Below are 27461 nucleotides of genomic sequence, written 5' to 3'. Positions count from 1 at the left end.
TTTTTTGTACATCCATCACCAATGGAGGCTTACAATTCACTCACACTGCTCTGATCACACCTATGCACTGAAAGTACAGTACAGCCAGACTCCAACAGCAAATTCACAATGTAAATATGAATGGAGGTTAAAGCTTTGGATACAAAGTAAAGGTACACCAGTTCCCTCCCACCATCCATGCTTCCCCAAATCCATGAGAAAGATTGCCAACATGTTAAGCATTCCCATTCAGCTAAGTAGCTGCTTATGGTAGGAATGATTCATAGTAAAAAAGACAGACATTTTGAATTTTTCCACGTAACAATTTAGGTTATATACTAGACAACAAGTCTACATATAAAACATGCTGCTTAGTAACTGGTATCGCCAGTATTGCAAATTTGTGTGCCTTACTGGAATTACCCAAGGTAAGGAACAGATGATTAGCTTTACTGCTACATTTTATGCTCTTTGTAAGGGTAATAAATTCAGGAAATATTGCACATATCTCTACTTAGATTCTAGTTCTCACAACACTGATCTGGCTTAATAGAATTTTTGTTGTAATTAACATATAACTTCAGTCTGATGTTTTTTTCCCACATCTAGAAGACAATATTAAATAGGAAAACTAATGCACTACCAACCAGACAGCCGACAAAAGAAAATGAAGTGAACCACTCCAGATTTTACAGTCCCTCATTAGACTTTTTTTCCCTTTTTATTTCAGAGGATATAAAAATCTCAACACCCATTTTATGCAACATAGGAAGCTGCTTTTAAAGACTGTGTTTGCTCTTGCCTGGCCTATCCTTTAAGCTTTCAGACCCACTCTTTGTATCACCAAAGCCCTAAGACTGATGATACTTAAGTTACCCACTCATCTGTCCTTCCTTGAGGCATATGTTTTCAGCCATGATGGATACAGTTAAGAGGAAAGTTTCGTTGTAAGGAAAAATAATGTGCATAATTCAACAGCTATGCTATTCCGCTCACATATAATTAACAAGTCTTCAGCTCATTAGGAAGCTGTATAAAATACACATAATACGCTGTGTGAAACTGATTGAGAATAAAAAGTATCTCATACATTAAAATAAATGATTTAAATTGTTTTGAAAAAGTGGTATCAGAAGTGCTTAAGGCTATGACTCCCAAACCTACTTGTGGTTCCACCTCCTTCACACTGGCACTTTCACCCTCTTGGTTTTCGACAGATACCTTGCCATGCTGATCCCAGTGTGTTTGATCAGTGGCTGCTAGAATTCTGCTACGATACTGAAAGATGAATAGGACCAAGGGAGTACAAACAACTGCATCAGATAGCACCATGTAAGCACTACTTCACCGCAGAAGGGCATACACAATATCACATTACATGCATATTATTGTATCAATGCAGTAAGTGTATTTTTGAGAGAGAATGCATTTAGCATACACTCCATCAACTCTGTTTGTCCATACATTAATTAGTAGACTGTACCATATTAGTGCTTTCTTCCGACGTGATCCATAGCGGACAGTGCATCACTGTCCCTAATGACACCAGCACTTGTACCTGATGAAACCCTGAAACTCCTACAGTGTCTCTCAAGGGACGAAACAGTTACTCCTGAGCTGTAGTGACACCTCCTGGCAATAGACCGAGAAGGTCTTTTCCCATATCAGAACTTTTCCTCCAGACAGTCCTTGAGGGTTTCAGCCAAACCATGGTGCTTCCTCCAGCCTGCCTGGCTTCAAAGGCACAGTGCTCAGCATACCAAGTAGAGGTTTCTGATTTATAAGCACTACTGACATTTCTGAAATCGAGAGGCTAAGATACAGGAATATCATCCTCTAAGATCTCCAGATTTATTGTACCACACATTGGCCTTTCTTGAGCAGTTGGAAAAATAGCTGCAAAAGCTAATCAACTAGCAGCTTAATTCATACCATGAATCTTGCAAAGCGTTTTCTCACTTCTCAGTGAAACCCTGTTGGTTTGCTGAGAGTTTAGCTCTTTGTCCTCTGCAGACTCCCGACAAACACTGTAAGCATTATTTTGGTAAGAATAATATAAACTAGCATAGAAAGAAAAAAAAAAAAAGGTTTGTGAGTGGCTGTAACCCAAATGTAGTAATACATAGGGAAATAATGACTGTTTTGATGTAGTTAACAAATTCAGTGGAAGTTGAAAATCCTGCAAAAGGTAAATATTACAGTTGTTTACGTGCATTCTAAACTACATTAAACACCGCAGCAGTAGAAGTGAAATAAATTACTCCTGATCTTTGCAACTCTGAGCAGTGGACTTACAGGCAGAGGGACACCCACCACATTCATCAAGCACTGCACACTCAAAATCCTGCAGAACTGACTACTTACATACCTGAACTCAGGTGAAAGTTTGACAGCACGTTCAATTGCTCAAGTTTAGCTTGTTGAATAAAACAGGTCCACGTTCAATGTTTTAAACAGTAATCTGTTCTTTTTTTTCCAACAGCACAACCACTACCCAGCACTTTGAAGAACTTGATTGCTCTCATTATAATATTGCTGTTCTATCTTTTGTGCTGCCTCTGAACAGCACCATTTTCTTTATGTTTAAGAGAAGAAAGCTCAATTTTCTCCTGTTTTCTTTTGTGTCCTCCCCTCTCCACAACTCTTTAGAAGTAATTATGACATTTTTAAGTACTTTGCATATGCAGCAAAGCAATCAAGAAAATTCATTTGACAAACTGGATTACAGATTGTCTGCCAGAAATTAAAGTGGTAACAGCTTTTCCAACAATTTCTCAATGAGTGTGTCTGTTAAACACTCACAGCACACTAAAATAATGCACTAGTTAGAAGAATTTTACATTTACTGTTCAAATAAAGTAAACAAGCCTCATGAAAGCTATGTACTTCCTCTTTTCACATACAAAATTAAGTTGTAAAGCTTAAATATATATATATATAATAATAATTAAAAAATTGAAAACTTAACAAGGTAAGTCCCCATTTGGTGATTACAGTCTTCAAAACCTGATGCTTCCAGAAATAGCTAACCCGTATATGTGATCATTTCTACACGCTAAAAAAAAAGTTAAAGAGCAGTGTTACTTCTCAGACTGTACTTCTTGGTAAGATTTAACTCATTTTGTTTTCACTCCATTGTATTCCCAAGTAAGGTACCTACATACATACTCATTTCTCAGTCTCTGCATCCATCCATCAACATAGAACTCTCTTCCAACTGTGAATAATGCATCAGCTTAAGCTGGATTGCTACTGAAATCTTTGATACCACCATTACTGCATATTTTCCCCCCTCTCACCCACACACTTGTAAACCTATTAGTTGTATGTCCAGAGATGTCATTCTTTTGCAGTGCATAATCCCATCCTCCATGACATCCACTGGTAGAATATGTACAGGTGTATCCTGTGGGAACTCCTGAACTACTGTGAATGTGGGAGGCCTGGTGGCACAGTTCTCCATTTGCATTAATTCACATTAGGTTTCTTTCTTAATTAACCAGTGAAAAAAACATTCAGGACTACCTGTGATGCACCAAAGGCAGGACAGGAGCTGTGTCCTACCCAAAGTTGTCCAGCATTTCCTACTAGAGGAGGCTGTTGTGAAGCACAGCTCGGTAGAGCTTTGCAAAAACATCATTATGCCAAATTCTTACATGGAGGGGAAAAAAAAAATCACAGCCTTTTTCACATGAATGCTTCATCAACATTGCAGAGGTTACTAAGAGAAAATGAGAATGCTTTAACGTGGGCAAAACATGTTTTCCTGAGAAAATCAGAGGCTTTACTACGTTGGTGGAGAGACTCGGCATTTGATAGGAGTGACAACATTTCTAACACGACCTAATGAAGGAGACAATTTTTTTTCACAGGAAAAAGAGAAGCTTGACTACTTTATAAGTATGTGAAATTCTCTGTAGAGATTTACAGTTTAACAGCTGTGTTCTCTGGAAATTCAGCATGCGTTCAACATATTTTATCTCATGGGCTCAGAGACATGGCAGTACTCTTCCCTCCCCAACAATTTTTTTAGTTTGTTGAATCCAGAATGGCTTTGTCTGCTCAAGCAAAGACCAGTTAGAACTTTTCTCCTCCTAAATTCAAGCAATCTGGAGAAAGATCAGGTTTTTGCTGTTCTTTTGTTTTGTTTTGTTGTTTTTTGTTGGTTTTTTTTGTTTTAAATGAGAGTAAGAGTTGACTTAACTACCAGAACACAACAGGAGGAAGGAGGCCATACAGCAAACAAGTGAGGCTGTGTGGGAAGTGAAAGTGAGAGCAATGAAACTCTGAGAGCAGTGAACCTGCGTAGGAAGTGGGAACTGGGACTGAGAGGCTGTTAAGAGAGAGCAGTGACCAGGCAAGATGCCTTGGAATTGGAGACAGAAATGGCATGGTGAGGGTGAGTGATGGAAAAGTCTAGAATGAGAACCCAGGCTGTACATGTATGGGCACTGGAGACAAGCACACGCTTTGTAGATAACGCACCCAGCAGCCAGGATGTGCATCTCGATGAATGGATTGGAATGTTCTTCCAGATCTGAGTGAGCTCCAAGGTTGCTGGATAAAGAATAGAATACCAGTAGATCTTGCAAAGCATGTGCCATATTCTCCACTAACACAGTTCAAGCAGAATTGCCTATTTGCCTTAACACTTCATTATTTCTGGTGACTCAGACTTGTTTGATGATTCAAGGGTTCGAATCCTGCTGGAGATCAAGGAAGCAGACAGGAATCCCTTTATCATTTCTAAATAGACTATAATACAAAATAACATAAAATCAATATTTAAAAATTATTAATAGTGTCATACTTTCACAAACGGAGAGTGACAAGGCTGCTGATAGTTCCACTTTACTTGTTCTTGTCTAACCAAGCCTTACACTGCAACTCATTGAATAAAATAAAATGAGTTTGCATACAATGTTTGCATTGATTGAGAGAGAAGATGGAAGGAAGTTTCCACCAATAAGTGCCTGGTGGAAGTTACTCAAGAGAATACAATTCTAATCCTGTATCTACAGCAGACATGCAAAGAATATCACTTCATCCAGACTTAGCAGATATGGTCAATAATTGTGTCTTCCTCCATTTTTCCAGCATCCAAAACAATAACCCATCTGTAGAGGCTACAGTGCCTGTACTCACTGCGAGGTGGGCACATAGAAGCATAGTACCCATACAGCACCACAGCACACATTGCTCCTACATAGCATCAGTGGTGCCACTATGCTGAAAAACTCACTGAGTAGCTGTGAAGTACAGTAAGAACACAGATTTGAATAGTAACATCCCTGATTTAACAGCAGGGTTAGGAAATGGAAAGAGAGAAGGGTGGCACAACAAAGAGGATGGGAAGTTCTCTGTAAGATTTTTAGAGAAAAACTGTCGTCGTGCAATTGAGAGCTCTGAGTGGAGACCGTGCAGAAAACTTAAGTTTAGTTTTAAAATATTTTGGACACTTCAATTCATGACTAATGGTCATATCTTGAGACTTTTCATCTTGCAGTCTTCAGAAATAGTGCATCTTTCTTTCCTCTTCTTTTACTTTGATTTATAGTTTGGAAGGTTTGTCTGGTTTTCTACATGTCATTTACATTAGTTCACAATTAAATAATCCACGTCACAGTTTGAGATGCAGACTTTTCCCCAATAAAACATCACTTGCCATGTAATAAACAACTTACTCCTTTCTGTCCTGCGAACGAGATGGGCATTAAGCGCTTGGAGATCAATGATATCCGATTACTTCCAATCAAGCTTAGAACTCATTTTATGACACACAGCTCCAGCAGATGTATACTCTGCTGCAATTCCCACTGCAATTCAGCCAAGGAGAACCACCTGAGGATAATCAGCATAACAGCAGCACAGCAAGGAAGCATTACGAACCAACAGATAAACTGGTATGCATTCTCCAGCCCCTGGAAAACAAACATTGTCATTTCTAAAAGGGTTTCCAGCATTTTGACTCCACTTAGGTTTGAGTTAATTTAAAAACATAACACCACAGCAGGAATTCCACCTTAAAATACAAGATTAAGAGAGGGCACTTAAAATTAATTTTAAACAGTTGCAACCGGCAGCAGAGTTCAGTAAGAAATTGCCAGTATGTATCCCACTGCACAGGAGAGGTCAACCTGCTGGTCTCCCTGCAGCCTCCAAGGACTCAACCAGCTTGATTCGTACTGATCCAAGCCAGTCAGCTTTCTGGACCTCGGGCATGCTGACCTGCAGCACTGGTGGTGAAGGCAGGCAGCAGCAATGTCCTTGTCACCGCCCGCTGACCGTGCCCATCACCTCTGCCACGTGCACAGGGGAACTAAAGATGGCGGAAACAAACCAGTGGGTTTTGAAGAACTCTTTTTGGGAAGTGACAGCCCCCAGCATGCAGTCCCAAGAACAGTTATAGGCCAAGGCATTCAGCAGCTGTAAGCTGGTGGGAGCCTACAAATACTGCCCCTTTCCACAGGCTCTTCTCGAACCCATAGAGAATAAAATCTCCAGAGCAGTAGCAGTTACACATGCCATAGTTAAGTAAGAGCAAACTGGTAAAGTTAACATCCAGATAATAGCACAGACTGAGAGGTATTTATTCTTTGCATCTTGACACGCTAAGATAAGCAATAGGTACAAAAGATATCTGTTAAAATCAGCACATCGCTCCTTTTGACCTCTGAAAACTTGCTCTCTTTCTTCTCAGGCACTTGGCAGGCCTGGCCTGCCTGGCACACCGTGTGTCCTCAGCTCCCCCCACATCCAACAGAGGCTCTCCCAACCCCCTCCCATAGCTTCCCACACTTCCTAACAGCAAGCGCCCTAAACCTGAACATGCTAAGGTATTTAAAGATAAATTTACGAGGCGGAAGCAGACCGACAGGCAATTTGGAGCGAGCAGAGGATTCATCTCAGAACAATGGCTTTTTTTGGCTATTTTTGCTTCTGCAGTTAAACCATAACCAAAATAGACACAAGTATCAGTATACAAATCGCTCTCTATCTGGGGGTCCTGAGAAGTTTCGGCGATTGCTCGTAGCATAATGAATGTTTGTAATTCATTAGATTCTGTTTAAAAATGCAAAGCACGCCATGACATCAACGATGTTCTCTTTATCTTAACAAAGACAATTACACTTCATGTTCTTCCGACAGAACTACCGTGTTTAAAAATATGTATTTCTGTTCTACAGTACAACGTTGACAGTGGGATGCTCAGATTTGAATTTAAATTAACCATATTAACATCATATTTGAAGCAAGACCATGCTCTGCTAATTATCCCAGAGAGCCTCAAGATCTTTGCAGTATATTTACTGCATCGATATCTTCTCCACAAACTTAGTGATCTTGTTTATATAATTTTGCAAATGACAAGATGTGTAGGATAACTATCTAAATGAACTAAAAATTGTGACACGGACAGATCCTTGAAGATTTGCAATTTGTAGCTGTCAATCTCCCTACAGCTGCTAGATAACAAAACAACAGTTCTTTTCTTCATGCAGACGAGCAAATTCAATAAACATTGGTAAGGGTTCTTTTGAAAAAGACAGAAATCTCTGGTTCTGCACAGTCTATTAAACCTCTTTAAAACAACACACACATCCAAACTCCTTTCTCAGGGAAAGAGAAAAAGATACGTATCACAGGAATCCTGCGCATTAAAGCGCCATTTGAATTCTGTAACAACTGGGCTTACTGTTTGCTAAATATTTAGGCAACGCAGGGAAATACACGACCAAGGAAGCGGGTGGGGGGAAAAAAAGAGACTCGCAACTCGCATCTTTTCATAACTGCAGAACACACAATGGGAGTGGCAGGAACAATCACTGGGCACAGCCAAGCCTTCCTATTTCACCTTCTCCCTTAACCACGACCTGCCCAAAACAGACCAAGTTATTCTAACGTTTGGATGACAACACAAACAGATAAAAGACCAACGTTGAGTGACTCCTATAAATTCAAAGTTGCGAAAGGAATAAGGGCACTGCCTGCATGATTATGGTTATTTTTTCTCCATAAGATGAAGGCAGAGACTGAACTGTAGCTACAAGCGCTGCTAATGATTGGGTTAGGGATCAACATCTATAGCGATAGCAAAGAAAGGAATTTAATCAATAGAAAATCAATGAGGAAAGGGCAATAAAACTGGGAAATGAAAACAAACTGCTACAGCAGCAAACAGAATAAACGACTATGCCGATGACTGACAACGTAAACGTTTTATTCCCGCACGAAGCTTATGTTCCGTTTGATGAACACTTCGAGCTTTCCTCCTCACGGAAATCTCGTGCCGCTTTGCAGGCGCACACAGCGCACCACGGGTCCTCCCTCTGAACCCAAACTCCGAGTCAGCGCGAGGTGCGCGCGGAGCGCTCCTCCCGGGCCGAAGGAGAGCAAAGCAGAGAAGGGCGCCGGGTCCCCGGTGAACAGCCGGCATCACTCGATGCACGCGAGCAGTTCAGGGGCAGGAGTTGTAGCGGTTCTTACAACAGACATCTTTGGAATCACCGCTATCTGGCGCAGCCGAGAAACCCTCCTTTGTGCGAGCAGCGAACGAAGCGGCCGGGATACGGACATGGACCCGAAACGCGAAAGGGCGCTCGCGGGTGTCCGCGTGGGCTGAGACCCCGAGCCAGCAGTGCGGCCGTACCCCGCCTGTACGCACCGCGCGCCGCTCCGCGTGCCCACGGCTTCCCAGAGCAAAGGGGATCCGCGCACGCCCGTTTAGACTCGGAGATAGCCGAGAAGTGCATCACGCCGTTAAAAAAAAAGATACACTAATAAAGCCCTCACTCCACCGAGTAGAGGCAGCTGATAGAATAACGGCAAGTAGGAACACCTGAGGCGAACGAGCAGCCCCGGTAGCGCCGAGCTCCCGCCGCCCGGCTCCCCGCCAGCCGCACAGCAGCGGGCCGCCTCCGGCCGGGGCTCACCGCGGGGAGCCACCCCCGAGCCGCCCCGCTCCCCCCATCTCCCCCGGCTCCCCCTCGCCCCAGCCCCGGGCGCAGCGAACAATGGGCGGGAGGCAGACCCGCCCCGTGCGGCTCCCGGCACCCGGCTCCGGCAGGCGGGCGGGCGGGCGGCAGAAGGAGGCACTTACTGGGCTGCGGCAGGGCCGGGCGGAGCGGGGCAGAGCGCGGCTCCGGGCGCGGCGGGCGGCGCGGCAAACTCCGCGGTACGGCTGGGCCCGCCCCGAGCGGCCGCTCCGCTCCGCGCCCCGCCCCGCGCCGCCCCGCACCTGCCCGCCCCCGCCCCGCGGCCCGGCCACGCCGCCCCGCACCTGCCCGGCTCCGGGCCGCGCCGCTCCCTCCCGAGCGCTCCGGCAGCGTCGCCGGCGCTCCCTCGCGCCCTATCTCTCTCCGCGTCCTCCTCCCCTCGTTCTCCTCCCCCCGTCCTTTGTCTCCCGCGGCCCCGCCGCCGGGCAGCCCCGTCCCCACGGCCGTCGCTCGGCCCGGCGGCCGCCCCGGCCCCTCCCGCCCGGCTCCGGCGGGCGCCGCGAGCGCCGCTCGGCGATCCGTAAAGCGGTCGTTCGGCCGAGCGGCGGGGAAAGGCGTCAAGCGGAGATTTCCCCCCTGAAAAAAAAATTGTTTTACTTCGGCGGCCCGGTGAACTTTCCCGGTACCTGCGCACGGCCGCCGCTCCTTCCCGGCTCCGCGGAACGGGCGGCGCGCTCCAGCCGCGAGCTGCCGCGAGCTGCCGCGTGCAGAGAGCCGCAGCAGGAGGGGGGCGGCGCGGGTCGCGCCCGGGGGGGTCCGAGCGCACCTGCGAACGGCCCGGCCTGACTGACTGCACCTTTTGCTTTTTGCTTTTGTTATCGGTCGTGCATCGTTGCAACGCTGACAGTTCAGAACGCTCCAGTTCTCAACCAACATCAGAGGTTGGCTTCCGATTTGAACCTTGAAATAAAAAAAAAAATGTAAGCTCCCTCCCTGCAGCTTGTTTTATTTCTATTGTTTTGCCTTTTCTGTTGTTCATTATCCTGTCATGTTTTGGAGGCTGAAACGCAATGTCCGGTGTGAATCTCTTTGTTTCCCTTTCACTGAAGAAACAAACAAGACTCCAACAGCTGAGTTGGGTGCCCAAATCTGAGCCCAGAACCTATCGATTTATCCTGGAAATAAATGGAAACGAAAGCGTGCAGAAGAGGAAATATTTTGCAATTTATCTTCATCAATCACAACAACCAAGGAGATAATCACATCCTGCTCTGGGTACAGACGTCTCTACAAAAGGGGAACAGGATTGCTGGAAAGGGAAATGATCCTCATGCAGGGATGCACGCGTCTCCTGTTATTTGGCACTGGTTCCAACAGAACCAGGTCTTTCTCAGGTTCTGCAATGAGAGCACGGCCTTATGCCCTATCTGACGTCTCCACCCCTTCCCTCTCCTCAGTGCCCTGCTGAAGGACAGCCTTCCCTCAGCCCCTCACGCTCTGTTTGGGAACTGTCTGCTAAAAATGTGTGCCCAGGCTCAGCCTGTCACTGTGTTCTCAGTTGCAGTGGGTGAATTGCTCCAGAACTGTGACTGTTCTACATTTTCTAGGTGACATCCTGCAAGTTCTCTAACCTCGTTTCTCCCTGTGCTGTCCTTGGCTCTGGGAACACGCTCACTGCTTGCCACTGCCCTGCAAGCACATTGAATTCTCTTGTTGCTGCTACCAGAAACCAGCTCCAGTGAGAAGGCCTGGCCTGCACAGCAGCTGCTCTGTTTGGAGGCTCATGCACACCTATTAACTCTCCTTCCTGACCAGCTGCTTTGCTTTCCATGCTCAGCACATTGGTTCAGGCTTCTTCCTCAGCCAGGCTGTGCTGGATGGCCTGCTCCAGGCTGGGGAGAAGAGGCCAGAGCTGCCCTGAGCTGAGCATAGCCACTTCTGGCATGTTCTGGTGTGTTCCAGTGGGTTCTGGCAGACTCCTTGCTGGCCCCCTCTGAGGCACAGGTGGGCCCATTAGCGACGATGGAGGCAGCTCAGTGGAAATGTGTCGGAGAAAGGGTGGAGCCCAGCGTAATTCTGAGGAGTGGGAAAAGGTGTGCTAGAAAGGGGCAGCAGTGAGGGGCTGTGACAGCCCTTGAGTGACTGCAGCCCAGAACCTGCACTCAAAAGGAGGTTGGTGGAGGAGATGGCTGTGTAGGACTGAGCCTCAACCTGGCAAAAGGGAATGGAGCAGGGAGCTGTTTCAGCTCTTGTCTTTGTTTCTCACCAACCAACTCTGTTTTTAAATGTCAAAAATTAAATTAGTTTTCCCCAAATCAAGTCTGTTCTGCTCATGATGTTAACTGGGAAGTGGTCTCCCTTCCTTTACAAGCTTTTCAATCTGGGTTCCTCCCCACCCTGCTGAGGAGGGCAGTGAGCACGGCAGGCTGGGAGCTGGCAGTGCTGGGGTCGGTCCTGCACAAGGCTGGAGACAGCAGAGAGGAAACAGAGCCCCTCTCCGAGACCCACTGGCTCCAGCATGGGCTGCATTATGAACTTCCATGTATTGTGATGGAACAACACTTCCAGCAAGGGGTCGTTTTCTATCTGTCCTGCCATACCCATCAGCTCTTGGCTGCCATTCCTGCTGACTTTGCAGAAGGCTTTGAGGATACTGAGAAGACCTCTTTTGCTGAAATTCCCATCTGGCAACAAATCATTCGCATTTCACTGCAGCGTACCATTGTGCACCCATTGTCTGAACTGGGCATTTCAGCACACTGTAGCACCTTCACACTTCTGATTACGTTTTTTTCTGCACGTGCTAGAGCAAGGTCAGCTTGGCTATTTGTATTCCACAGTCTCTCTGCAGAATTACACTGCGAGTCCATGGGGTAGAAATCCCTTTTTACTGTCAATCACCGTACTCTTTGCACTTCCCTTACTGTCCCATAAATGATCTCAATTGAACATTCATTACTGGAAAATAGGAAGCTCCCCCCCTCCTGCTTCTTCTTAATAATGTCTCTGTTTCAAGTTGTGAGCATGTGTCTGTCTTATAATATCAATGATTAAATTGCCTGGGATTTCTGCTTAGTTCCCTTTAAACAAAATCATAGATAAAAGCTGGGTGATTTATTTTTTCCACGCAGCAAATTCAACAAAAATGCAGTTTCGCTTATCTTCAAATAGTCTTGAATTATCTTTGCTGAATAGTTTTGGCTGAGTATGTTCAGGATGAGATTCACAAATGTGCCAGAGAGGTTTTCACCAGTCTTTCTTTTTCCAGTACCTTAAAGGCTAGGGAAGTTTTGAAACGTGTGAGATCCAGGTCTAGCCCTGTCCTCTTCCTGAGTGATTCAAATTCACTTTGCTAATCAATGAAATTGTAGGTTATTTGGGGGTATAAGAAGAGGGAAGAGAGTATTGTTTTCCCATCAATACTGTTTCCATGTGTACAAAGAACAATAAGTGGAGCAGGAATTAGATCAGATTCTTGTCTTTGCTATGTGAGAACCAGTAGATTTGAGCTTTCTGCTCATGCTTTTCCATCAGCACTTGTTTTGGCATGGAGTTCAATAAGGCTGCAGCAAGAGAAACTGGAGGAGCCCTGTTCCAAAGTCTCGTGGATGGTTCTCATCTAGGACAGGAACGTGGGTACAAATCATGGACGGAAAAGTGATCTGAGCTCAGTCTTAACATGCTGTGCAAGTGCCCAAACAGCTGGGCTGTGGGGTAAAATGGGGCCTCACAGTGCCTCCTGAATGTCACCATCCCATTCTATCAGTTTTTTTTCAAGTACCTACAAATGAAATATTGACCTGCCCATCCAATGGAGTGTCTCGGTCAGTGTGGGAAAATATTCTGGGGCTTCTGGTGGCAACGTGAAACTCTCCAAAAGAATCATATGTAAAACCAACACCAAAAATCTGTTTGTCAGCGCATGAAACACCCACCAGCTGTCAGTAAGAGGTTGTGTGTACTACTTGAGGTAAGGCCATGTCTCTCTACACCCATGCAGCTTTTCTGGAGCCTAGCATCAGCACTGCTAATATACAGTTGCAAGACCAGTTACAAGCAATATACAGTTGCAAGACCAATCACCATGCTTGAATGGCAACTTAGAAATGAGTTCTGCTATTAGTGACTTTTCTAGGTACCATTTTCTCCTCAAATCATAGCAACAGATACCTTGAAAGCTGTTTCCTGTGTACCTCACCAATTGCTTTTTCACCGAACATGTAGAAGGTGCCTCACTCAGTTTAAACTGTTTCCTGGAGGGCATATATGACCACAGTTACTCATTTTTGAAGTTACTTTCCACAAGATGAAGAAAACTGTCAAGTGATGGGAGTGCTGGTGCAGTTTAATTTTAAATTGTTATTCCTGAATGCTAGCAAAGCAGGCACAAAGCCTCTGAGCATGATCGTGAGTGAAGCTATTCTTCAGTGTTAAGTGGTTCTGAGTTAATGACAGTCTCTGGCTTACCAAAGCCTTTGTCACCACTGTTTTGAAGCAGATCCACTGTGTTTGTTTCAGAATGCCTTTTCTTTCAAGACATGCCATTTCCTTGCACAATTGCTTAGTTAGGGATGCTGGAAGAGTGGATGACCTCTATAGTACAGGGATGCTGCTGTCCTCTCTCTTTCAGCGTGGAGTATTTTTGATGGTACTTGGTGAGCAAATTGCTCTTTTTTTCATCTTTCTCATGCAACACTGTTGCTCAGCAAGGCTTTCCTGCCTGTCAGCTGTTACAGACTCCAAGAGATTACATTGCTTGTTTCACAGATTCCTTATTAACAACTTGTTTTTGCTTACTGAACTGAGTACATACGCGGTATATCACTGGCTTTCACCTACATTTCTCTAGTGTACTATTCGTAATGTTATCAATATTTCTGGGGCTCATATTGCAGCTGGTCCTATGATTCAGCTGTAATTGAATCGGCTGGTGATCTAATATCTCGATTGCAAATATAGCTGCCTTTTTATTTTTTTTTTCCACAGAACACGTAAATCAAGAGTTTGTGAAGCAGTTAAGGTCTTATGGCAAATATTGCCTGCTCCCTGGAATTCTCAATATTCTCAAGCTTAGGCTTTCAGTCTCAGTCCCTGTCCTAAAATTTCTTTGCATGGCGCTGACCTTGGTTTTGTATTGCTTCACACATAAACCCTTAATTTTTGCCCCTCGGTTCTGTGCTAAGGGCACACTCAGCTCTTCTTCAGTTTCATTTGCTGTTTGGTGCAAGCTGCCAAAAGTGTGCCTTTGGACTTTGCTAGCTGACACATTTTTTCTGTAATATTCCCAGTTCCTTTTCCCAGTTATCTATACATTTGTACTTAATATTAAAAATATACTTTTTTCTATCAACTTTGTATCTCTCAGATTATGCTCCAATTTTCATTTTCCAATCATACTGATGATTTGATGCCTACCAGTAACTGAATTCTGTTTTATACCTTTTACTGAGAATTTGTTTCAGAGTACACAAAGGCAAACAGCACAATCTGCCATACTTACCTGATACTTTAAAGCAATCACAGTGAAAATAACATCTATTTGTTTTAGTTATTATGGGATGGTTCATGAAAGTATATACCTTGTAGAGTAAAACAGGAATTAGGGGGATATTATAATGTATAGTGTGCTATATACAGGGTGTTAGAATACTTTATATGGCAGCAAATTGAGCTCTATTTACTGTACAGACTTTGCATACGTGAAACAGTTCCTGCTGGCAAGAATACTGATATTTTTTTCACAGTCTTTCAAAGTTTGTTACAGTTCAACTCATGTAAATATGATATGTATTTTTTTGTCCACTTCCAAGAAGGTGGTGATTCAACTGCTGGGTGCATTTCTACTGAGAGCAAAGAATCCTGTCTAGTAAGAAAGAGTAAAGGCTGAAAATGAGGTCTATAGAAGAAAAAAGTCAGATGGACCCAAAAGGATTTATATTCTCAATGTATACTATGGTAGTTTTCTGCCTATTCTGTCTGAGAAATGCATGTACACTAGAGCAACCGGCACTTTGATGATTTCATACAGCCTGTATGTTAAATCATTAAACTTTCTCTGAATTGGTGAATACAATTTTTGCCTGTTCTTTTAGGCAATAGTTAATTCAATATTAATAAATAACTCATAAATGGTTAAACATGCTGAATGGTTGAACTTTTACATAGTTTCTTCCACGGTTTCTAATACATGTACAGAAAGAAGATTTTAAAGTAGGCGCAGCTCTTAGAGCATAAGGCTGCATGAGGCTTTTGCATAACAAAACAAATGCAATTATGTCAAGAATTAGATTGCACAGCATAGTTTATATTCCCACTTCCTCACCTTTAACCCTTTTAAGCAGGCAATAGGGCATTCTTTCTTGCCATGTAAATTATTGTGTGTGGAAACACTTCCTTGAACCACTGGACAATTACATTCGATTATCTGTAACGTTGTATTTTCAAATTATGAAGGAATACTGTGGCTTGCTATTTTTTATACCACGATTCTTTAATAAAGTCTGAAGTCACCAGTAATACAGTTCAAATAAGGTGCAGATTTCCTAAATGTGGGATCAGGTTTCATTTAAGCATTGATTTTCCTACCCTGCTATATTCATGTGAAAATGCAGATGCATTATGTTTATTAAAGTAATTAGAGTTAAATTAAAAATCTCATCAGACCCTCTTGGGAATTCAACTCTTCCCAAAACTAACTTCAGGTTAAAGATAAAGTGACATACAGGCATTCAGTATGTTGGGAAAGAAAGGCATCCATGTCCTGTGGCAGCCTAGGAGGCAACAGAGGAAGTTCTACCTCCAACAGAAGATGCACTCACGCATTTAATCCCATTTGCCAGTGTGAATAAAGACAGAAGCAATATAAAATATTACCGGACTTAAGTTGCATAAACCAGGGTAAACAGAGTCAATTGATTTACACACTTATTGCAGTCTGCTTCAAAGCATCATTTTTTTAAGTACCTACTGCTCTGGTGAAAGACTAAGACTTTGTATGTTAGTGGCAAAAACTTGAATAAATAAAGAATTAAGCATGAGATTCATTCTACTTTAGGTTCTTTTGATTTCCAAGAACAAATTCCAGAATCTTAACATGAATTTTGTGTTTAAAAGAACATGAGCAAAAAGGTGATGATGTCATAACTTCTATCCGTGGCAACTATGCTCAACCCCCTGTGGTTAATCTACCGGTCAATCAATTACACCTTGATGCAAGAAGCTCCTAGTCCAGCTTTAATGACTGAGAGGACAGCATCATTCTTGAGGAAGGAAATCTGAACAACTTTGCTTGTGCTTCATTACTGTTCTCTGTAAGTGCTATATACATATGGACCACTGAGAGTGCCAGCCCAGCATGGATCTGATCAACACTAGAGTGGAGACTGTCACTGAAACATAAACAGACAGACTCCAAATGGTTAGAAAGTGTGGAACCCACATGAGAAGCAGTTTTATTGCTAGGAATGTCTGTGGAAAGTGATTTTGGAAAAAAATGTATAATTTTGTGTTGGAAAAGGTTAATGCACAGGGAATTTAATAATATTTTCTCAAGTGACTGATCACACAGATGGCATATGAAATTGTTATATATAGGAATACATTACACACACACACACACACATATATATATGTATTTTTTTTGATATCAGCAAACAATCAGTAAACTCAATTTTCCTCACCATAATATTTGGTAAAGAATAACTGACAGCAAACAAATAAGTAGATCTAACAATCTGTTCAAGCAATTTGCAAACAGCAAGAAGGACCACATTTGATTAATATATTTTTTACTGCAAATTCTTTCCCAAGCTGCTCACAGGATTAATAGTGGCTTACAAAGTACACAGAAATACCACAGACATTAACCTGCTCAGCTCCAAGCTCAACTCTGCGCATAAATGAATAACATTATAAGCCACAGAACTGCTGCTTTGGAGTTCATTGTACTAAGTAACCCATTTTCTATGGGGCAAATATTTATGTGTGCATAGGGTGGTATTTATTTGAGCACAGAAAGTAGTTTTACAGGAAAATGACGTATAATATGAATTCACACTCAGTCTTTATAATGAGTTTCCATTGGTAAGAGTAATGGCAGCAAACCCCAGCCTCAGCTTGGACAACTAATTTGTGCAGTCATTCTAGCCTGGAAAAAGGCTAAGAGCTGCAAACCGAGAATTGATATTGAGAGTCTTCTCTTTTTCCCCAAGAGAGCTGTAGCTGTGTTTGAGACCTTGAGGTCTTGCCCTCAGTTAGTTTAACTGAGAAATTATCCTTGGATTACCTTGGATCATTGATTCCACTAATGTATGGGCCGTAGATAATAACTACTGCCAGATTTAACTTACCAGTTAGAAGTAAGGATAGGTCTTGCAAATGGCAATGCATGTTCTTTAATGAGCAGCCAATATTTCTGTTGAGTAACAGATCATTTTCCTCACAAATTGCTTGTAACATTCCCTCTTCTGCCAAGGCCTATTTTTTTTTTTAATTATTATTATTTTTATTTTTTAATTCAGATACATTCAATTTTAAGATCAGTTTTAAAATGCTGGAAAACAAATAGTAGACTTGAAAGACCTATTTCTGTGTAACAAATTTTTAAAATCTAGCCCTGGCTGTATTAATTTGCAGAGATGATTTAGAAACAGCCTGCTGTAGCCTTTACTTCTGTGTACTGTGGCAGAATGAATTATGAATGATTGCATCATTTACATTCTAAGTTTAGTTTTCAAGTATGGTTGATTTTGCTTAAATGAGAATCCTGAAGATATTTAGTAATTAGGACTGATAGTTCTTTAAACTTCATAATTGTTCCCAAACAGGTGTTTCCTTTCTTTCTGAAAAAATTAGATATATTTGCACCCTGCTGCATGTGAGCTCATGGAAATATCCCAAGAATAACAATATACAACATTCACAACAATTTTGTATTATAAGATCAAAATTATACTTCACTTTAAATGCCTATCCTGCTAATGCATTGAATTTGAACTTCGCTTCATCTCTTTTATTTTCGACAGCGCCGTGCAAAGTTAACAACTGTAATTGCTCAGTATGTCAGAAAATCTCAGATGGTCTGATAATATTTTACAAGTCCCTAAAATGTGTAGCAATTCTAAATAATAGATAGGGATTTTAGACATACAATGCTGTGGTGTTTTTTTTTTTTTTCTTTCCATAGACTATGTCTATTTCATATAGATGGATAGATAGCTTGGGATGTACTGAAAACAAACGTGCCATTACCTATAAAAATCAGGAATCATTTACATTGACTGAGTGCCAGGAACCACACAATACCCACAAGGGTCACCCCCTTGAAGTTTCTGTGATTTGTCTTAACTCCATTGTCATAAGTTTGTGTCTCTGCTTTGAAAATGGCAGCACCTGGCAATCACTGATCGTATTTTATTGTTCTCCAATGATTTGAACTCAGTCAAGTCACCTTATCATCAGTGCAGGCAATTTTTATGTAAAGCACTAGTATTGACTATGAGAGATCTGATGGAAGTTTTAAAACCTGTCTGCATTAATAGCCTTCTCTCTGCATTTAAGTATCCTCTCTCTTAGATGCTGTGATGAATGTGACACTGCTATTATACGTCCTAAGTACCCACTTTTAATGGTGACAACATCTATTCTTCAAAATGGTAATTGCCTAATGCTATCTATCTTTGCACTTTATGACCACCTTGGGAAAAATACTCCCTTAAAATCACACAAGTATTTAGTTAGAAATATGTAATTAACCAGTTACCTTGTTGGAATTACTTTAGGGTAGCTACATATTATAGGACATTAAAAATCTTTACTCGCACTCAGACACCACAGTTATCACCCATTTCATAATTTTCTTAGTAATTTAGAAGATGGCTGCCAAAATCACTATCTGTGCAGATTCTCTTGGCAGGCAATGGAAGGACTCAATGAGCAAGGCTGTGATTTGTTTCAGAGAGAAGCCAGCACGATCTAAAAAGCATCTCTGGCATTGAATTGCTCTCACACATGTGCCTGTGTTTCCCAGCCTACTCTTCAGATAGACTGTTTAGACCATAACGTCTCGGGGACATGTATTGTCTCAGTAGCTGTCACAATACAGCTCTGTTTCTTAGTTTGAGCTGTTAGAGTATTAATAACATTAATTCAACGCAATGAATGTTGAGACATGGAATCTCACAGTGAGAGAGTAGGGGGGCTGGAAAACTCAGAGAATTTGTCACCGCAGCTAAGCAAGCAAAAAGACACAGGCCCTTTTATTCCCAAGAAGGAGTAAAATTTGATGACAACAGAAGTCACTTGACAGGCACCGAGCAAACTAATCTGCTTTCAGTAAAATGGTTTTGTGAAAAAGTATAAGACTCAGTCCCAGTCATTACAATACTGTACCACCTAAGAATTTAGGCCAACTAGAGAAGTTGGCATAGCTGTTAGATAATATTTCATAATTGGCAGCCTTTTTCATTGGAGAATAGTGGTTTCAGAAAAAAATTAATTGCAGGAGGTGGTTACTTCCTGCACAAAACCACCAGCCTTTTTTTTTTTTTTTTCCTTTTTTTTTTTTTTTTTTTTGGTAAAGCTGACAGTTCTTTCACTCGTTTTATCTGAAAAAATCAGACTAAAAATAGACATTTAATGAAAAATCAAATTTTGCTTGGTCATGTAAGGCCTCCTCCAAAATCCATTATAGCCCCCACATGGGTTCCCTATAAATGGCAGAATTCCACCTGCCTGTGCTTGGCCTCAACTGCCACACTGATTTATTCTCCCTATTTTTTTTATTTGCATCCTATTTTTAACTAAACTGTCTCCTTTGCTGTTCATAGGCCACTGTTTGATTCTTCTAGGTGCTAAACACCACCAGTTCCATTTGATGTCCAAAGAATCTACAGCAGACACCACTGCTGAAAAGATGCCCCCTTCTCCGCTTTATCAGACCCCACAAATGATGACAGAGCCAGTTGTCTCTGCTCCCTGCACCACACAGTTTGCGTGGGCATAAATGAGACCAAGAATTGCGTGGGAATAAAGAAGTCCAACTATTCAAGGCTCTTGTCAAGGCTACACTATGTGGTCAGCACTCCTCAGACCCAGCATGCCAGTGACTAAACAGAATAATTAAACATCACATCTTACACTCATTATCTCCTTACACTTTCCATGGAGAAGTGCTCTTAGTAAAGCTTCAGAAGCATATTCCATATCCAGTATTCAAACAACAACAACCACCTATGTATTCAGTTGTGCCATGTTACTCTTTCTGTTATTCAAACGTACAACAAGCCCTTTGTCACTGAAATTAGAAAATGAAGGAAGTAAATGACAATTATTTATCATGTAACCATGCAGGGCATTACATGTTCACCTGGATCTATAAATGTGCACAGATTTACATAAAATCTCCTCAAGGCAGACTCATGACCATATATTTTATTCTCATACATGTCAAGATGCTGAGAAATAGAGCATACCTGACAAGGTACTGACAGGCGGTTCTAAATGAAAAGCCAAAGGTTTTATATGTTTGAATTTAACTGTAATAAAACCCCAAAGTCTTCTGGTGCTGAATTGCTCAGCAGTGCCATTTTGTTCAGTTTCCCAAGGGAGCCAAAACAGGAATGCTGTTGACTTGGTACTTCCCTGATCAAAGAATAAATGTGGTAAGAATGGCATTTGTGGCACAAATGTCTTATAATTCTTAATATACTAAGTAATTACTTGAGACACTACAGGCAGAGCCTGTGACTTCTTTATGAGCAGAGGGAAACAACGTTATTTGATCACATTTTTGCCTTTTTGGGAGGTAGGCAGAGTGAAGACTTCAGATTTCTAAAGTTATCGTAACACCTTCAGCCCACCTAAAACAGAACTCATTGATTTCTGCAGAGCCACAGCATGGGTACAATCTGCCACTGTCTGCAGGGCAAATTGCATCAAACTCTAATTTTCCTTGGAAGAAGAACATGTATAAAGACTGGAAGCAATGCGGGTCAGCCCATTTGCAAGAGAAACAACCCAATGATGCCAAACATAGAAACCATTAAGACTTGAGAAGCAAACGTTCCGGACAACTTGATCTGAGATACAACATTGCAGTGATAAAACAGAGATATCACTCTAAAACCTAGTGTGAATACTTTCCAGGATTGCTTTGATTTAGTATCACCATGTCACACCCCCTGTTTTCCCCAGCTTGCCCACTCATGAAAACACTGCTATAAAACACATGCAAAGCCTTAACGGATTACTGAGAATTTTGACTCAGATTTCAGCATGTTTTCCTACGAGGATTTATTATGTAAATGAGTGGATATGAGCAAAATTAATTAGATATTTCATGCATTTTGTAAGAAAGAAGCAAACTACTTTTCCTACTTCCAGAAGAAAACAGGTGGCAGACAGTTTACAATACGAGTCGGTCCATATGTAACAACAACAAAAGAACCTATATCATCCCAGGCAGTCATTCTCTATTTCCTTATACTATTTGTGAAGGAAAAGCGATGTGACAGGAAAGGCTGCAAGCAGAGGAATTGCCCACAAGATGTTCTACAAATTGCAGTAGAAAAAGCTTTTGAAAGGGAAGCAAAATACTGGAGAGCAGAAACAATTCGATATGCAGCACTCTAAATTCAGAAGTGCCAGCAGGCGCTGTGCAGCTCCTCAGAGTTTTGAAAAAAAATGTTTGTAAGATTTATTTATTTATTTCCCCGTGGAATAAATTCTTCCAAAGCAGAATTACTTAGCCCAGCTTCTAAAGGCAACCGAGTCTTGTACTGATACCTTTGTGTATCAGGTGAAGAAACTGGAAATATCTTAACGGAGGTTACAGAGATGGAGGGCATCCAGATTTAAAGTGCTTTTCCTCAGTACCCTGGGAGCAGGTGCCCAAACCCGAGGCAGGTGCCCAGCCAGCTGCAGGCAGCTCTGCAGCACACGTCACCCTGCCGCTGCCTCCCTGGGTGCCTGGCCCTGCAGGGTAGCGCTCTCCATGTGCAGAATAATGGGCATTCTCATCCCCCTACATGCAGGAGCCATGCACCACCAACCTGAAGTAGTGAAAGGGGAAGGCCAGATTTCCTATTTTTCATATAGATTGCTCATCCCTCAAAGCAATGCATCTCAGAATACATTCAGCAAGTAAACTGGGATACAGTGAACCCAAGAGGCTCACATGCTAGTTTCCTTTATGCTATTAAAGCATTTTGATGTTACTGACAAGTTCTGGTGAATGGGTCAGAACTAGTATTCTCTACTTCTGCAATTTGCTGCTGTTTCCCAGTGCTCTATGGAGCTGTGACTGCCTTGCTAATGCCACCTGCTTGCTAATGGGCTTTCCAAGGGCTTTTTTTTTTACTCTTGCACAGCCTCTTTTCACGCCATTGGCCAGTTTGCATTTGACAGCTCTGGATAAGTGCCTGTGTCCTGGCATCTGAAGCACACACTCAGCTGCTGAACAAGTGTGCTCTTCATAGTGACGGAGATAAGCTGCTGGCTGATGATTTTGATTTCTTATCTCCCCATTTTGGTTAGAATTATATTCAGCCAGAATCAGAATCTTTTACAGACATTTGTTTTTTTTAAGGTGTCTGATTTTACACGTTGGGTAGCTCCAGCTCCCATTGCCATATGTTAGCACTGAGTTTAAAATTCTCACTCTTGTTGTAGTGCTATATAGCTTTCATTTCTATATTTTGCTACAGTTCTATTTTCTCCTACAAATATATTTCCTATTTTTAATGTGATTTCCCTTAAATTCTCTGTTAGCAGCTATGAATGCTCTTGTATGCTGCCTCCCAATGTGACTATTTTGCCTGGCACCTGGGCTTGAAGGATATATTTTTTCAACCGTGGTTTTAATTTGCTGGACTTTCCTTTTTAATTATTCTTGTTCATCTTTCTTCAAAGATTGAGCTAATGGTTGATACTGGTATAGTGTCTATGACTCCTACCTAACTACCAAGAGAGCGACAAACCCTGCACATAACTATGCCCTCTGTTTTTCAGAATTCAAGCAACTGTGGGGTTCTCCCACTTGGAAGATGCATATATTTGTCAGAAAATCCATTTAAAAAACCAAAATATTAAATACATTGGCATATAATATAAATTAATATATTATTTTTTAAATATTAATTAATTAATTAATATAAATTAAATAAAGTGTATAGAAACAGGTTCCTAAGAATGGCAAACTTAATATGTGTTTGCCTTGAATACTTCACCAGCCTGATGATAATATCAGCAAGGCTAACTTCTTCAGGCACATTCAATCAAATCTTGTGGTCTAATTTGGTTACCTGATGGTGGTTTTTCTGAAATATGTAAACGTCCTTCCTTCAGCCACAGTCAAGTTTTTCTTATTCTCTGTCAAGGGTTTTTTTTCATTACTGAACAGAACAAGTTTTGTAGGTTCCAGCCACAACAGAAACAGCAAAAATTAATCATTTTGGTACTACCTCTCAAGTCTTTGCAGAGATGACTACGGTGAGCTATTCTTATAGCTTCAGTTTCACATTAAGACAAGTATACCGATGGATAGAGAGAGATAATTCAAAAGATTTTTCCTTGCCTTCATCTGCTAGCATAGTCCTAATACTGCCTTGACTTTAACACAGAAGGATGCAGACTGGGATTGGACCATGTGTCCAACAGGGGAAGACTCCTTACCTTCTGTCTTGCTCATGTGACTTGGGGTATTGCATGTTTATATTTTCCTATGGCTTCATTTCCAATTATTAGTTCAATATAGTACTCAACAAAATAAAACTTTCCAAAAAATGGTGGTGAAAACCAGCCAAGTATAATAAAACAGGAGAAAAGGATGAGTTTGAACACTTGTTACTAATAGGATTCTTCATCCATTGTATTCAGAATAATTATATTTGAAATGCCTGGGGAATTGAAGAAAGATTTTTCTCACTTGAGATGACACATGATGTGGTAGGTGCTACGGTGCTTTTTCTATAAGCTACACATATCTGAGATCTCCCACAGATATTCTACAAAGCTTTCCTCAGCCTACTTAACCTTCATTAATGCTGTCATCATCCACCTTCCAGAAAGAAGAAGAGATGCATGAAAATTGTTTCATCTTCATTTTATGAATGAATTTCATTGTTCAATCTTTTATGAGATAAGAACATCTCCTTGTGAAGAGCACTGCTATGCTCTTCTGGCACCAAAAAACATGATAATTAAAAAAATAGATTTTTCTGATAAACTGGTATAACTGTGCTGTATTTCTTATTTTATAACTGATTCTCTGTGAATCAGTTCACTCGCCTTTTTAGGCTGGGTGGTTAGTTAAAAAAAACCTGGAAGGTGAAAACTTTAGTATCTGTTTGTGAATAACACCACAGAAATCTTTTATTTTATTTTATTTTTTGTTAAATAACTTGTAATTGTAGTGTTCAGAACATCATAATGTGATTAGTGAAGCAAATATAATCAACTTACAATGCAAATCTAGAATTCATCTATGACTGCCATAAAATTACCTCAAGTTTCTACACATGTAAATTAGAACAGAATCGACTTATTGTGCCTCACAAATACCATGGGAGGTTACCAGTGCTGTCATTCTCAATGTTATTACACTTGAACAACTTCCCTGTGCCAAGTTTGTTCTCATCTCTCCCTCCTTCTGCAACATTTTCAAGAATTTGTTGAGCTCTTCTCTATAAAACTTTGTAGATTCCTGTTATCTGTTAGATCCTGACTGAAGTGTGTCCCTTGGGCATTTAAACAGAACAAATGGGATAGCAATTTTTAATAGGTAGAAGTCAGTATGACGCTTTGTCTACCATACAAGTGCACATATAGGAAGCTTTTTTTTTTCTTTCTTTTTTTTTTGTATTCCAGATGTTCAATCATATGGGAAAATGGTTTGGTGAATTGGAACATTTTCATACAATTATTCTGTGAGAAGATCTCTAGCTGTCACTGAGAATTTTCCAACCTTATGAATGTAGAATAGGTTATCATTTACAGGCACGTCTACACTTGCAAGCCTAGTGCCTGAGATGATATTTCCGGTACTAAGAAAGAACAGTATGGGAACCAAGTGGTGTGCTGTGCATTGCATCTTATCTTGCAGGGATAAGAGATGGGCAAGCAACATATGTAGGGAATTACTATCTAGAGAAGAGAGAAAAGAGTAAGTTGTTTGTGCACTATTTTCAAAGGTGCACAATGCTTTGAAAATTAAATTTTTTTATCTGACACAGGAGCTTTTTCTAATGTTGCAGAAAATATCAATTAAAATGTTATTCACTGTAGTATAACTTCTCCTTCTAGATTAAACAGCAGTATTAAATCCAGACCTGCAACTGATGTTCTGGTACATATTAATTATACAAGTAGTGATAACTCTGCACACAGCAGCCTCCTGCAAGCATAGCTGTCCTACCTTACTAAGATGACCACAGTGTCAATCTTTAGAAAGCTAGCAAGATTGTGTTAGAACTTTCCTGTACTGCCTGCTAGAGCAGTTTTCCTCCTGGACATTACTCTTCTGGAATCTCATATATTTCATATAGCTACTGTGTCATTGTTTATATACTGGAACTGACTTAAACATTCGATACTGTTTTCTGCTTTGAGATATTGGAGTTCTGTGAGAACATATTACCAAAATTGATACAGACAGGTTTCCAAATTTTTAATCTCCTTATATAAAGTTTTTGAAATAGCCTGAGTTCTTCCATTCTTGTAACTTCCTCGGCACCTCTGTTCCTTTCCTACTTTGCTTAGAGTGAGATTTAGTTGAAAATGGTGACTCTTTTTTTTTAACTTCATCTTTAATGGAATTCATAAACAAAAGAACAAACCTACAAAAGCCACCTAATAGCCAGGTTATAAAGCTGCTTTCCCAACAATGAACAGAAACCGATGCCACTGTTTCATTTATCACAACATTTCCTAGAAGACAACGTACAAAGTTTTATACTCTTTGTCTCTCCAAATCAGTCTTTTCTGGATGATTCTTTTCTCCTTTTCTGCACTTCTGGACTCTCTCCTTGTGAATGGTACCCGACTGACGGCATGAAAGCTCGGTTTTTTTAATAAAGACAGCAAATTCACAGGCAAAGTTTGTGAGCGCCCATAGCAACTCGCACACCATGCCCACGCAGGTTCAGTACAGCTCTCCATTCTGGATCAGGCACTAGTTAAGTTTGCAAGTGACTTTTGACCTGATTAATCTGACAGCTGAAACCCAATTACTATAAATTCCATTAATTTTCATGATATGACGCTAATACTATAGGAACCATACTGAAACTACCAGTTTATTTCAATAGAGTTGGTGATGCATTTTTCTTTGCCCTTCTTAATCTCCTTTCACTCTATGTCCCATCTTCAGCATATTATTTTTCTGTGAGTAATGCTTCTGGAACAGGAGTAACACCATTTAACATCTCTTTGTTTCAGAGGAAAGATGAACACATTCTTACTCTATTTCTGATGATTCTCTCAGTGTATTACATTACAAACTCATGCATGCATGCCCCCACACCAATTCTGGCTCATTAACTTGAAACTACTCAAAGGCTGCTAGACGGCCAGAAGCCCATTTTAGACTTTGGGTAGAAGTGAGTTCATATAACCAGTGTCACGTTCCCTCTAAAAACAGTGTTTTACAGGTGCTTTTCTGTATGCTAGAGACCCTAGATTCAATTTACCTCTTTGGCAAACTGCACAGCCAGTCCTTTCCAAAGACTGAAGGCACCTATGAGGTTCAGTGAAAATAATGAAAATCAGACCTCAGCAGTGAGCCAAAGCAGAAAAGCTTTGGCAAAAGATATCTGAGAACAAGAGAAACAGAGCTAAAACTCCAGTGGGCCACAGCAAGACATATTAGAAACTTTTACTGTATTCTGTTAGCAACAAATTAATAATGCTGTACGTGCCTGTGTTCTACCTGCCCCTGCAGCCTCCCTGCAGGTGGGGATGGTCAGACCCAGAGCAGCTCTGCAGTACCCATGGAAGCTGGCAGGCTCATACTCTTAGCTTACAAATTGAAAGCTAAAGCAGATTTACATAGCTCACCAAATCCTTATGTAAAAATCTACAGAACAGAAGGAGATCTATTATTAAATATAATCAACTGCATAATCTTATAAACTGCACAGGGAGGAATTTAAATTACATTTTTCTGTATCAGGCTCTTCATTACCACTTTGGGAAGAGTTAGAAGTTAGAGCTCTCTTTCCGCCTGTTGTCTTTTAATCCTCTCATTCTCAAGTCACTCAGTACAGCATAAGAGCACCATAAACCTAATGCTGTGAAGTTTTATGTCCTTGCAGTTACAAATCCAAAAAGGAGAAGGCACACTTGTTGCTTAATATGTCTCCCTTCTTGAGATTCTCCCCAAGCACATTCCCTTACTCATAGATGAATGTCAGCATTCCTCATCCTCTTACTACAGAACTCATTGTAAGGTGAGGGCAGATGGATGAAAAAATGAACTATATTGCAAAGCAAACATGTTTATTGCAGCCACAGATACAGGAAAAAATATATATTGTAAAACTGACTCTCAGT

General features: G+C 41.3%; 1 protein-coding gene across 7 annotated transcripts in view; it reads right to left on the bottom strand.

Moving 5' to 3' along the window:
- The window catches only part of SEMA6D (semaphorin 6D), a 604413-nt gene that overhangs the window by 201365 nt on the left and 375587 nt on the right, over nt 1–27461 (bottom strand). For 4 of the 7 annotated variants that reach the window (XM_040706509.2, XM_040706519.2, XM_046899136.1 and 1 more), the window contains exon 1: nt 9080–9123. The exons of the other annotated variants lie outside the window; for them this stretch is intronic. The gene's annotated coding sequence lies outside the window, so the exon portion shown is untranslated. Of the gene's footprint in view, nt 1–9079; nt 9124–27461 lie in introns of those variants that run through there. 7 annotated transcript variants of the gene reach the window in all.

The sequence above is a fragment of the Gallus gallus genome, chromosome 10 (assembly GCF_016699485.2).
Source record: "Gallus gallus isolate bGalGal1 chromosome 10, bGalGal1.mat.broiler.GRCg7b, whole genome shotgun sequence".
Classification (NCBI taxonomy): Eukaryota; Metazoa; Chordata; class Aves; order Galliformes; family Phasianidae; genus Gallus; species Gallus gallus.
The sequence above is the reverse complement of the archived record's forward strand: the minus strand, read 5'-3'. Positions and strand labels throughout refer to the sequence as shown.